The 14125-nt window shown below is 39.3% G+C and overlaps 1 non-coding gene across 1 annotated transcript; it reads left to right on the top strand.

Annotated features, from left to right (window-relative positions):
- The first annotated feature begins 10228 nt into the window (after positions 1 to 10228).
- On the top strand, positions 10229 to 10300 carry TRNAP-UGG (transfer RNA proline (anticodon UGG)). The gene has a single exon. It is a non-coding gene; the product is annotated as a tRNA-Pro (tRNA).
- Positions 10301 to 14125: the final 3825 nt, after the last annotated feature.

Here is a 14125-nt window from a genome sequence, read left to right as displayed (position 1 = left end):
CCAYGGGAGATCAGTCTCCATTGTGCTACTAGCACAAAAAACATACAGAACGAAACGGTGCTTGCTCAGAAGAGCTTCCGCTTAACTGGGAAAGAGTAGGACAAAGGAGGTAGTATTACTTATCCTTTAAAAATAGAAGCTGAAGCCAAGAGATAAATGAGTTAGTGGGATAAATTAGCTTGAGGGTGTCAAGGGGACGGGGACAAACTCTCTTCAGTTGTCCCGTGTGACAGGCCAAGAGGCAATGGGCAGAAACTGAACCCCAGGAAGTTCTGCCTGAACGTGAGGGGGAATTTCTTCCCTGTGAGAGTGACAGAGCACTGGCACAGGTTGCCCAGGGAGGCTGTGGAGTCTCCTTCTCTGGAGATATTCAAGGCCTGCCTGGATGCAGCCCTGTCTAACATGGTTGAGCAGAGGGGTTGGGCTAGATGATCTCCAGAGGTCCCTTCCAACCTTACTGGCTCTGTGATAGTGAAAGTTAAGCAGTCTGTAGTGACTGAGAGGACTGCAAGGAGATCACCTGTCTCAAGTAATACTGAACCTGAAAGCTCRTTCTTCCTCTTGATAAATGCATTTTTGATTCCTAGTAGAACAAAACAAAACTTGAAAATATTTCWGACCTAAGTGCCATATTTCTTAGCAATAGACCAAACCAGAATTTAATCTGTTGCAAAGTTTGTTTTGGGGTTAAACCAGAAGTATGTTCTGTGCTCTCGCAAAATTTTTCTTCAGTCCCATTGCTGCTATGTTCCATGTTCTATTTCAGAGTTCCTGATTGGTAATTAATTTAATTTTAATTGGTAATTAGTAAAAATAGAGTGGAAAGACCACTTTGGGGATTATTTTACATTTGCTAAGAAAACAAAGCTCTAAATCAATAACTAATATAGTATTAGACTGGGAGCTAGTTGCAAATGATTTTTAAAGGTGGCAAGCCTAGTACTGTCTGATAACTTTTCTCTGTAATCCTGACTGTACAGTTTGGATCTTAAGAATTCCTGAAGACACCTACATGCTATTTCATAGTCATACGAATGGTGAAGATTAATTCTCTACCAGGTAGTATATCACAATCAAGTGTGGCAAAATAATGTAGGAACTTATGGATTCCATTAAAAATAGGAGATTAATGGATAGATGCTGCAGAGGCCTGGGGAGAAAGCTGGAATAATGAGAATTCAAAACACCATGGTGATGCCWGCTAACTCCTTAGACACCTAGCTTATCAGACTATTTCAAATTTAGTTCTTTTCCTGCTGAAACTTAGAGCAGATCTACTTGATATTAACACTCACTTGAGCTGACCTGCCAAAATTTATGACTTATAATTTTGCTTGAAACCAGCTTCTCACAAAGAATACATCATCTTTTAACAAGGCATAGGGTTGGTTGATATCGCTAATTTAAAGTCCATATTAAAACTGATAGAAGCTCTAAATTACTTGGAAAAAAAAATCTGCCTTGAATGATATCAAGTGGAGGAAGGTGTAAGATATTAGAAAAATACTTCACTCATTTAATGACCTCTACTTTTGATGGCAAATGTAAATAGCTGTGTTGTAATTTTGGCCAAGTTTGTCAAAGACCCCAGACTTACAAATATATAGTCTGAAATTTAGATGTATATAAGAAGCTTCAAATACTTCAGTACAGCATTCCTAGAAAAATAGACTTAGTAAAGCCAGGATGAAATTTTAGTCCTAAATATATAAGTGATGTTGGTAGTGCTGCCTACAATTAAGCTTACCTTACATTTCCCATTATAAGACCCTGCTTTCAGTAGCATATAACTTTGCCAAATTTTAACTGTTTGGGCTGAAACTTTCCATGCTGAATGTCTGCCTCAGATGAATTGTTTGGAAAGCTTCAACAAAAAATGGTTTCACCATTTCTGGGAATGAAATTAGGAGAAAAATATTTTCTTTTGCCCATGCAAACTTAATTCTGGCATTTCCTAAGTTTTGAGTGCTTAGGTCTGTAGCTGTGATGTTTTCGCCTATGTATATTTACACTTCTTTCAGAAAATGAAAGCTTAAAATAAGGCCTGTGGGCACACATTTGGATARAGAGAGAACTTTTAACTTGACATGAAAATTGTGAATAATTTGCTTCTGTTAGAAGCAATCTAATTACATTGAYTTATTGTTTATCTTTGGGCAAATCACCTGAGGCCTGATTTCAACAGGCCCATCTTTTGCAAGGTGTTGGACTATGGATTGGACTTAAATTGGTCTCTTAATCTTTCTGTTTCTTGCATATGGAGTTTGACTAGTGCTCTCCTCTTGTGYGGTTTTCTGATAGGCTAAAGTAAGGTTTACAGGGCACTTTGACTTGAGTTGCTGGAATACAACCCAGTATCACCCAAACCTATTTAAGTGACAGACTTGAGCTGCCTCAGGTGTGTGTGTGTTTTTTTAAAAAAAAATCCGCCCAGTGTGTCTCAACTGAGACCATCCAAAAACCTGATTTCAGTTGGAGCTGAGCTGATTTGTACTCTCCAAAATTTGACTTGCCATTCAGCAGTTCTCTCACTTCTCCAGAGAAGGAGGTTAAAGGCATCTCCCCAAGCTGAAATTTAAAAAAGGGAAAGGAAAAGAGATTGCAATAGGTGCTCTGGGTGCTTAGGAAGAGATTGTTTTCCTAGAGGTTAGACATTCTCCACCAACATTGTGTGTAGTTGAGGTGGTGGTAGAGAGTGCAGCTGCATGAAGACTTTTATCCTCCTACCCACAGACTCCTTAAACAAGAAAGGCTGAGCTCTCCTGCTTGGAAAATATCTTAATTAAGCTATTGATGCTTAACACGTGACTGGACTTACTTCATCTGCTTGTGGTGCCCCTGTATGAGTCTATTTTCTGTGCTCTTCAATCTGTAGTCCCTRCCCAGTAAGTGAAACTGGGAATCAGCCTCAGAGTTTGGGATACAGGTCCTTTAGCAGTGTAACCAGAAGCTCTGCCTTTTGATGGCTACTTTGCTTATACAAGACCCCTGCTGAACTGGGTGCTACACAAGCACGTAATGCAATGCAGTATGAAAAACAAGACTTGAGCAGGAGAGCAGCGGAGAGCTGCTGGGACAGGCCTTGCATTAGGCAGTGGGACTTCASTCAAGGGTGGGATAGAAAAGTGGGCACCCCACGCTGAATTTTAGAGGCGGCCTCAGGTTAGCAGAGAGGTCATGTTATCCTTGTGCGATGTGAGATCGCTCCAGCCTAATGGTATGCTGCTGATTTAGCAACATTTAGGGTTTCGTGCCACTGAATGAAGAGTTGCTGTAGCTCCTGGGCATTACTTTGGAAACTCTGGATATTGAAAATGTACCATATATTTTTGGGTGCCAGACAGATCAGAGGATCGAGTTTGGTGTAAACATGATAATTTTAGTGATTTGAGTAGTACCCACAAGATGATCTCAAAACCTCTGTTTTTGCTGCATATTTTACCTTAATTATTGGGTAGATTCTTTTTTTTTTTTAAAAAAAGAGTAATTTTCTGGTTGAAGTATTAGTGAAGTAATAAGATGGACTTTTTGAAGAGAAGGATTGTTGAGGAGTGAGACAGGTGTGTAAATTAAATCATTTGTTGTGTTAACATTATTGTTGCCAGGGTTTTCTAGTTGCACTGCCCAGGAAATTCTTCTGAACAAAATGGTGCCAACTTGATACATTTTTCTGTATTATTGGCAAGAGCTGTGACAACAATGAAATCACTTTCTGTCTCTGTGCTGCAGGCCCAAGGCAAGACTTTCTTCCTTTCACAGCTTCTTGTGTACTTAACTCTGAATAAAATTAACTCTTAAATGTAGTTTGATCAAAAGAACACAATTCTCTATAAATTAACGTTCTCTCAAGGCTAGTAATGACTGCCCTCGCCAGTCCTCTTGGTGCAGTCCTCCCTCTTCTAATGGTGGTCATTTTCCATTAAAAAAAAAAAAATTGCTCCAGTCTATCAGGGAAGGAATTACCAGAGGACTATAAACTGCATTCCCACTTCAAAGGCTTTTGAACTAGCTTGGATTAGACTCCTGTCTTGAACGTCCTCCTGTGGAAGAGCCGTATCCAGCAGCTAACAAGCTTGGCCCCGTTATGTCTCTGAACTCGGTCCCTCAAAAATGGGAGTGGTGGTATATACTGCAGGGGAAGTTGTTTGCATAGCATTTCTCTTAAAATGTTGTCTCCGTCTCGCTCTGTTCCTAAACCACGTGTGCATTCTTTTAAATTACTTCTCAGTGGATGTGGTATTTTCCTCTGCTTCCTCTCCTGAACTGGTGTTGACGTGCTGTTAAACAGCTGCTTTGTTCCACGCCAGAGATAGGTGCCCTCCCCGCGTGGCTGGAGTAGCTGCTGCAGCTACGCCACTTGTCGGGATATTTCAGGACAAAGTTTGTAAAGGAATATTATGTCTATGTGGCAAACAATCCGGAAAGGCACCTTATTATTTACATTGAATTCCACTTTCAACCTTTGTCTGCTACAATCATGAGAACTCWTTGGACAGCTTTTGCTCTCAATTCGGCAAAGCATTTAAGCAGGTTCTTAATTTTTTTTATCAAAGTTCAAGTATATAACTAAATATCACTCCTATCCAATACAATGGATTTTTAAGGAATTAGGCATTTCTTTAAGAATATTTCTTGGATTAAATAAGCCAAGAAGKTCATATTCACACTAATTATATACAGTAAAGGTTTGTGTGTGTTGTAATCCTTACTTTCCTTTTTCAGCTGCTCAGTGGACTTGTCTGTACATAGTTTATAGGTTTTATAGCATAAGAAAGTGTTTATATAGTTAATAGTACAAGAAAGATCTTTTGTTCTGTTTTGATAGTGTTTCTATGCTCACCTGAGTATGTTTGGTGTGGAATACTGCTGTGAAGTAAATAATATCTGTCATCTAGAAGGAGTACTAATGAACCTCCTGCTTCCACAATTGAATCTTTGATCCGTTGTTCATACAGTATTCTTCTAGAAGACTGACTGCCAAGAGTTTTATTAGAGTTTATAATATTCTATCTATATAGTGATTTAACACTAAAATAAAAGGTCCTCCTTCATTTAAAAAATTAATGATGTGATGTCTTGTTCTACAGTGCACTGAGGTACCACTGGGTAAGCCAGAGACGTGCACCAGTTGGCCTCAAAAAAAAAGCTGTTTGAGGCAGCTGTACTSTGCTTCATGAAACTGCTTGCTTACAAATATTGTCAAAATTCCCATGAGATTTACAATTTTGTTCAAGCATTTACTGATGTTTAAGTGCCCATGTGACACTCTGTGGTACTCGTAATGTCTATTAAGTACTTCACAGGCCTTGTAATGTATGCCAAACACTTGACAAAGCTTACATGATCTGTCAAGTGGTTCACAATGTTTAGCAACATCTGCTAAATGGTTTGTGATGTTACTGACGTGCTCCCTGAGGRCTGGAGAAGTTTTGCAGTATTATAATGGCTGGTTGGTTACATTTGTGGGGTTCACCACGTGGTGCACAGTGTGYATGGACACATGTTCAACTCAGATGCAGCTCTAGACTGTCACAGAATTACACCAATGCTGACTTTGGTCCAAATTTTCTGCAAAAATTATGCTGCCTTCAGGCAGTTCTTCTCAAGGTGGGGGCTTTTCCTCTTTCTGTGAAGCTGAATAGCTATGAAGAAGTCTCTAAATTGGTGAACCACTTGGTTTTGGAAAGGAATGACTCTCCTCCTAATTAAGGTGTTGAACTCGTGCTTGGGACCTGTAAAATTGACTGTATTTTCTATATGACCATGGCTAACTTGCTCAGTATCTTTGTACCTCATGTCCTCTCTAAATGCTTTGGAGTCTCATAAGATCTTCAGAGCACAGTTTGTTATGTGTTTGTATAATGCCAAGTGTAATAACTTCAGTCAGGATACTATATTCTCTGGAAGGTCTTTTTTAGTGATAYCTATTCAGCCTCCAATGCACGCTTTCTACTGCGGTTTCAAGTGGGTCTTGGGCTGTTCATCTAAGCTGCTGTATAGAAACAGTGTGCACTGTTAGTTCCTTGTAAGTAACTTCTGTCCCTCATGGAGTTTATACAGAAATTTCAGATGCTCTTGAACAGAAGATAAACATACAGAGTTATCACAGTTATCACAATGTATAATGATATTAGCTGTGATAGTATTTGTACGCACATGGAGCAAAGAGGTAGAAATAGTTATTCCAGGAAGCAGGAAAGGGGTGTGAGACTTGGGTCAGTCAGAACAACAAAACTGTTAGATTTTTAGGTACTACTTAGATAGTTTCTTTTAGTACTGTTCTAGGTACTTTAAGGTATTCCATGATATCCTCTGCTGCTGGATTGCCTAAGCTGCATGTTCTATAGTTGTGGTCAGAAATGTAATCCTCGTTTGTATCTCACAGCAGAGTGATACTGTGTGGTGCAAAACAATCAGGGATTGCTGTCCTAATGGATGTGCCGATAGGAATTTGTGTAAAATGTTTTGGGGGTTTTGAGATATGCTGGTATGCAGCAGAAAGTGCTTCCTCAGAATAAACTTTCTGTCAAATACATGGAGAAATAGCTACCTTGCGGAGCAGCCACCTTGCTCTGAACTCTAGCATCGTAGCTCATGTTTGCTCTGAGAGATGGAGATACCACATCAAAGTGAGTGAGAATTACACACACACACACATCTGACAATGGATATTTGTTTTAAAAATTCTTGAGGTATCTGACCATTCTTTTCCCCATAAGTGGGAAACATTTCATTCTTGATAGTTTTATTTACTACAAAAAAAAAAGTTCAATGTTATAACTTCCTTTCTTCAATCCTATCTCCCAGAACAGGAACAAATCCAGTAAATAGTAGCACTTGAGGCTAAATGATTTGTTGTGTGAGGGGAGAAGTGAGAATACAGATGATAGTGGTGATAACTCTAATCTTCTTGTACTTAATTTCTCTAAGTCTTGGACTTGCTGTTCCTGACAGCCTCTAATGCTTTAGTTTATGTGGAGGAAAAATGTATTGGTTATGCCAAGGACATGAGATCTATAAYTAGGTTTAAACCTGCTGTATCTTCCTCCTCTGTAAAGTTGCTTCTGATATGAAGTCACAGTTTTTTGGATCCCAGCTCTGCAGAGCGCATTTCAAGGTGAGTCCTTAATAGCGCTTGTCTTGCTCTGATGCACCAATTTACTCCTGCTTTATTGGGTTTAAAAACTATTTCTTAACTCCATAAAATGAAGGCTTCACTTGCAGAGTGCTGGCTTTACAGCTTTAAAGCTTGTGCAATGTGTGTAAAAAAAAAAAAAAAAAAAAAAAAAAAAAAAAATTCACCATGACATTCTCATTACACATGAGCTGCAGTGTCTTACATAACACAACTCCAAGGGTCCTTTTGAAAGCAACAGTCTCCCATGCCTACCTGCAAAAGAGTTAAAGCAAACACTTAGACGCTGCTGGGATCCATTACATAATAAGAAAAACTTTCCACTTCGACAGCAGCTTTTTTTTATTTGGCTATTAAAATTGGTCCTTACCTTTGTCTCCTCAATCTGGCCTTTTGCTTCTGCTCCCAGGAGAACCTCGTAACACTGCCCAGGTTGGAAATGGCAGAGGCTCGTTCCAACCCAGCAGCGCCACTGCTTTGTGTATGTGTGCTCTGCGCGGTGGTACCTACGTTGCCGCTGGCTGCGTGAGCCTGCTCCGTCTTGTGCAGAGCTGTTCCTCTGACAACTCTGGCACTCCTAGCATCACAGAATGAAAATCTAATGCTAGAGTCCATATCCCATGTTTCTCTTACCCCAAAGCGTATTCTCTGTAGGCTGCTATGTTTTATAGTTAGTTTTTTGTTCTCTATCTCTGGCATCTGCCATCCCATACCTTATTCTGCAGTAGGAATAGTCAGCTCTTTGAAGCATGTGCGTGACATATCAAAATCTTCATACCTGCCAGCCTTCTATCATCTTGAAGTTTCAAATAGTGTTTATAAGGCATTATATACCTTAAAACCAATATAAAGAATCTTGTGACCAGCAGTGACTTAAGAAGTAGTATTTGAACTATTTTCAATTTCTTTTGGATATTTTGGGGGTTTACTTAGATATTATAAAATGAACCTTATTGTATACTTATAAGATATAGTATATGGAGAGAGGGGGAAGTCAGCTTCTCCACTAGTCTGAGTATTCTAGTGTACAGTCAACCTCATGTTTTGTGTATGAAGATGTCTTCTCTGGACCTTGCAACAAGAATTATGCAGGAGTCTTGCAAGCTGAACACTAGGCATTTTTAGTAGCATAATAAGCACTACAGCCTGTCTCAGAATATTGCAGGGGTAGCATTGCAGAGGTCCTTAAGATCAATGTCTGGAGTAGGTCAAGCTGATGGAATAAAAGGTAATTAGCGGTGTTTTCAGAAGAACAGCGCTTCTGAACAGTTGTTAACACTTACTACAACTACTACCTGTGTCCGTTTATTCAGATGGAAGAGAGCAAATGGGAATACCTAATGGAGTCCTCTGAACCAGGAAGGCRATGAATACAGTGAACAGAAAAAGCAAAACTAATGGGAGCATTTAAAGTAAAGGTAGAAAAATTGGTTGTTTAGAAAGTGTGATACCTGTCAAGCTTATCTGGATCTTTCTGAATATACTAACTGGGTGTGTAGTCATCAATTGGCAATGCTACATCAGGTGGTTTTGCTTTGCATGTTCCTTGGCAAGCTGCTGCACTGCTGATACAAAGTGTGAGACTTAACTAACTCCTTTCACTGTGTTCCCCTTGGACCCTCATGTTGCGGTGGAAGAGAAATGGTAGCAGAGACTGCTTCTTGAAGACACTCTTACCCACGCTTAGACTTCTGGGGCTGCTAACATGAGGAAAGGGCTTAGCAACTTTTTCTTTCTTAACTAGTAAAGGTTTTTAGGAAGAATCTGAGAAATACATTAGCTTACATTGACATAAGGATACCCTTCTGAAGGGTAGTTTTTTTGAGTATAAGTTCCCTTTAAACTTAAACGCTTGTTTCTTACCTTCTCTCAGTGTATTGTTCAGATTGTTTTCRGTAAAGTTGCTTGTGTTTTGATGCTCTCAGATACAGGTTGACCTGCTGAGGGGTCTTATTTCTGAGGAGGAATCTTTTGCTTATAAATGTGGGTTGAACATCTAAAGGTGTGTTTTAAGAAGTGAGCTATAGGTTACACATGGCTTTATGATCAAATGCCTGTGTTCCTTGGTTGTAGTACACTTTGCCAGCCAATGTGTTCAACTGGCAGCTTATTAAGAGGAAAGTCGCAGGTATCCATTTGGCAGCTTTTGTGATATAGTAACCCCAGACCTGGTATCCAGTGAAAAGAAATCGGCCTGGTCCTCCTGCCCCTCCACCCCACAATTATTGTTTCTGTGTTCTTTTATATAGCTGAGAGAGAGATTTCTGCTATTTTGACAGCTCCTGGAGTCCTGGTTACTTCTTCAGCAATGTATTTGTCCTTTCAACATTTTCCTGTCCTTTAGTGATGTGAAAAAACTGCTCCTGCACACATTGAACTCCACAAAGTGRTTTGTGAAAGGAACTGTGTGCTTGAAGTACCATATCCAGTGAGATTTGTGACTCTTTCTCTCCTGCCTTTGCAGATGGCCAACTAAATGACTACTTGGACCCTATCAGCATTCTTCTCTAGTACTCTATGCAGTCTGCACTTAAAGTACAAAATATTGTATGTTTGTGCCTTGTCTTTCCTCATTCTTGATTGATTTGCAAACCCATGATCTCATCAGCTCCAGCTGTAGCTTCCATTTCCTGTTGTATGTACCCTGTTGGTGCATCCAAAAGGCAAAAGCATCTTAGTTTACTAGTTGTATGGGGCTGCAGCTGTGTAACTGTGTAGGGAGTCCRGCTTGTACCAAAGCGATGGCTTGAATGAATGCTGTAAGTTCTTCAGAGATGCTAAAGAGCATCACTTAGTATGGAGTAAACTCTGAATTGTTAAAAATATGAGATTAAGTGGGCATCAAGAGTAAAAGGAGAAAATGCCTTGTTCTCCCTTATCCACAAAATAGGGGTCATCTTTGTCTTTCATTCTTCTGATTACCTGCTATCAAAAAAAACCCTCTGGTAATCTCTTGTTCTTACTTTGTTGTGGCTGTGATAATAGGATCACTGCAAATCTGTGGTATTAGTAAAATGAAGCATGTTCAGTTTATTAAAAAAAACTATGTACTGAAAACATTGCAGCTCTCAAGTATTTCTTCATCCMAAGAGTGGCTCGTTGGTCTAGGGGTATGATTCTCGCTTTGGGTGCGAGAGGTCCCGGGTTCAACTCCCGGACGAGCCCTCCTTTCTCCTTCTCTTGCTCTAGGTGACCCTGCTTGAGCAGAGGGTTGGACTAGATGATTTCCTGAGGTCTCTTCCAACCACAACCATTCTGTGTTGGCCACATTTTCAAATACTGGCCAAAGAGGGTGGTTGCCTAATGATGTTTGGATGTATGGGGATCTGAAAGGCGGTGTTTTCAGCTGAGGAAGGTTATGTGCTGTTTCAGTGAGGTGTCAGTAGCACCTATATCTAAAGGTGAGATATTTAAAAGGCTCTTTCAAAACAATGATGTTCAATGTCCAGTCTACAAATTTTCTAGGATCAATAGATCTGAAATGTCTGAATGCTCTTTGAAAATCATAACATGCAGGCATGAAAACTTACCTGTGCTTTATGCAAAGACTGAAAAGGAGCAGTCTAGTTTACTTTGAAGCTTCTGAGGAAAAGTAAGAGAAATCTGCTAGAAACTTTTTCAGCTCAATTTAAGGTGCTGTTACTGCAAGGTAGAGCTTTATCTTTTGCATCATTTCTTGTTACTCACTTGTGTGTTTACTATAGAGAGCAGTATGAGAGCTGATTGCTGAAACTACAGGTCCCATTATTTCATCTAAATCCAAGTGGCAGCTTAGTCCCATTGCACCTCTTCTCGGCTTATTGGTAGCTGTGTGTTTAATAAGAATACTGCCTCTTCCATCACAGGAATTACTCAAAATACTGAATAGGACCGTAGCTGGGACAGAACCAAAGCAGAACTGCTCTGTGTAGGAAACATTGATATCAGCTTGGTCATTGATATCAGCAGGGTTTCTACCCAGCTTTGCGTGTGCGTTGAGACTAAGAAATGCTCTGAAAGATAAAATCAAAACACTCTTAAATCAAGTTACTTCTACTCCTGACCTCAATGATCTGTCTGCTGCTTTTGATAAATCTGAACTGCATCAACTGCTTTTCCCTTAATCTACAAGACCTATCACTGCTATTGAAGAAAAGACTGACTTGTAACATTTGGACTACCAAATCTCCAGCTGAGTGCTTGGATAGTGAATGATTAATATTTGGTATGAGGTGGACAATACCTAATTGTAACTTTAGTCAGTGCAGCTTTTGACTTGTTTGTCACTGCATAGTAGCATTGTTTTGCATTTAAAAAGAAAAGCACAAGCAGCAAACAGATTTGATCTAATTAAAATATATATATAYACACACACCAGCATTTTCTTTCAAGGCTCCTGCAGTTCCTGAAGCCAGTCAATGCTGTGTTTCTCTGCTGCGGTTGAAATATGTCAGGCAGGTGTTTTAAAAAGTCCTGATGCTGCAGGGAAATATACTCTGATGTAATCTGCCTAATTTGACCCTCTGAATCGGTTTCAAGAACACTTGCTGTTTGTAATGGAAACGGCTCACTGACCACTTCAGAGAGGACTTTGTAATGTGAGCTGGTAAAACTCTGCAGGTGTAGTGGTTTTCTTATTTTATTTAACATCTTAGGTTTGTTTACTTTAATGTGTTACTGAAAAAAAAAGTGACATAAAAGTGGTTTAACAAGTCATTTTTCATTTGAAGAATGTTTTCTTATTAACAGAGTTAACATCCAGTATTCTGCAATAGAACTACTGACTCCAGGAAACCACATTTTGCCCAGGAGAGTGTATTTCCTGAGGCTTAAATTCCCCAGAGACTTTTGTTTGGGGTTGTACATACCTGAGGCATTTTGGCATAAGCATCAATTAAAAAATGGGAAATGGTGTTTTCCTTGCTAATTCTTGACTACTGAATGGAGGTTACGAAAAGCTCTGTTTTACCAGAACTGTTTAACTGTTTAGTTTTTGTTTTTCTAATGTAAGTTTGTGAATTAAACCGAATTTGCCACAGAAAAGGGATCCTGATTTACCAGAGTTCATCTGAAGTGTGGAGTTAAACACTTATTTTTTGGGCAGATGGTCATTTTAAAAAGTACAAAAACCTGTCTGAACACTCAGTTTCCACTTATCCCAACACACAATGCCATTGGGCTAACCATGCTTGAAGTCATTTAACCCAGAACTCAACCGAAACCCAAGAGTGTCCAACCAGTGCAGCCATCAGTCTGCAGGTACTGCTTCACCATGCCGGAGGGAACGTGTTCAGTTTGATTAAAGTATTAATTGATTTCATTGTGTATGCTACTAAAGAGAAAAAGATTAGCAAACTAGTAAGTGTTCTCTTTTAAGAAAATGCTGTTTGGCATGATATTCAGCCATGTGACGTAGCAGGGMTGTAAGCTTGCAGAATAAATTTTTTTCTCTTAATTGGCGCTTGTTGTCCTTCTTCACTCACTGCTTTGAATTGCTAAGCCCGGATACACAAATAGTAATGCAATCTTTCAAATACCTTGCTTTGCACCTGCCAAGGTTCAGAGTACTTCTTGTTGGTATTGTCAGGTTCAGCAGTCCCTTCTAAACATCCATAAGTTAATTCTTTTAGAACTTAAAGTGGAGTGCTCGTTCTTCAGTCAGTGCTATCATCTGCCCTTGCCAAGTCTGGAGCTTTAAATCAAAGCCACTTCTGAATTATCCAAGCACAGGGAAAAAAAGTATCTGAAAAATAAAGTTGACAACTGTGAGGATTTTTTTTCCACATTCATCTMCCTTGGAAACAGCTAAGTGGATTTTATAAGACTTTCCAAAAATATGCCCCTCTATGCTAAGGGTAGAGTTAGTTAAACAGCAGAAAAACTTAGCAAGTCTACTACAAGCTACTTTCTGTTATGACAACTCTTGTTTCCTCCTTATTTACTAACTGAGATAAATTATACAGATGTTTGTATTAGTATTTGAGGGATGGCKGATCTTCCCATAAGTATCTGTGTTTGCAAAGAAGTTGGTTGCAATTCATTAATTCCCRGTGGAAGAGTGTGGTATTAGTCAGAGGTCAGACCAGTGATGAGAAGTCATGACTTGTGAACATTTTCAAGCTAACTTTAAAAGTTGAGAGACTTCAAAGGCTGAAAAACATTTAACAGAAACAAAGTGAATAATGACAGGTGAAGAAAACTTTTGGTATCAATTGGAGCTCAATTGGAATTCATTTGTGAACATCTTGTAAAGAGAAGGAAAAATGGCTAATTTTTCCCAAAGAGTCCTGTCAACTCCAAATGTGCCCAAATGAAAGACATTTCAGTCCCAGTGGTGATTCATGGAGAGGTTACAAACAAGTCAGAATGAGGTTACATGTTTTGAATTTTAGTGATATTGCAAAATGTGTTTAACTTTGTCTGTCCCTATAAACTCCAGGTTTGTGCATGCTGCCGTRTTGCAGCGTAGTTCTAATTAGACAAAGTTAACAGCAAACGCTGCCTCTGTTGCATTCCCCTTGAATGAGCCATAATGATTTCATATTCTATAAAATGATCACACAAAAGGAGAGCTGTAATGAATTAGTTGTTCCTGCAAGTGTGCATTTCATTACAATAGACACAGCTGGGGAGCACCTAGTGTTCTGCTGCATCTATGGAAAATGACCTGCATTCCATATCATAGCTGATTTTCACTTGTAAATCTGTTTTTATGAAGTGTGTGTGTGTGTGCCTGCCCCAGGAGACTAAACACGGTTTCCAAATGGGCATTTGGATACCATATGCTTAGAAAATGCTGACTATCACTCAGTAAAAGGGAAATACCTTCTTTTGGTGGATGCTACAGGCCTTCTTAATGAAAGGTTTATCTCTAGGACATACTTTGAGAAATGATGAGCAATAGATGGAAAACTTGCATGGCTTTCTGTGACCTGGTCTAAAATTTAAGCTATCCAATAGGTTTTGAAACTTGGGTTCAGACCATCTGAATGTCATCTTTCTGTGGGTTTA

The sequence above is a fragment of the Rhea americana genome, unplaced genomic scaffold (assembly GCF_003343005.1).
Source record: "Rhea americana isolate MKP2758 unplaced genomic scaffold, rheAme1 scaffold_318, whole genome shotgun sequence".
In the NCBI taxonomy this organism is placed as follows: Eukaryota; Metazoa; Chordata; class Aves; order Rheiformes; family Rheidae; genus Rhea; species Rhea americana.
Note: the sequence above shows the minus strand (reverse complement) of the source record. Positions and strands in the feature narration are given on the sequence as shown.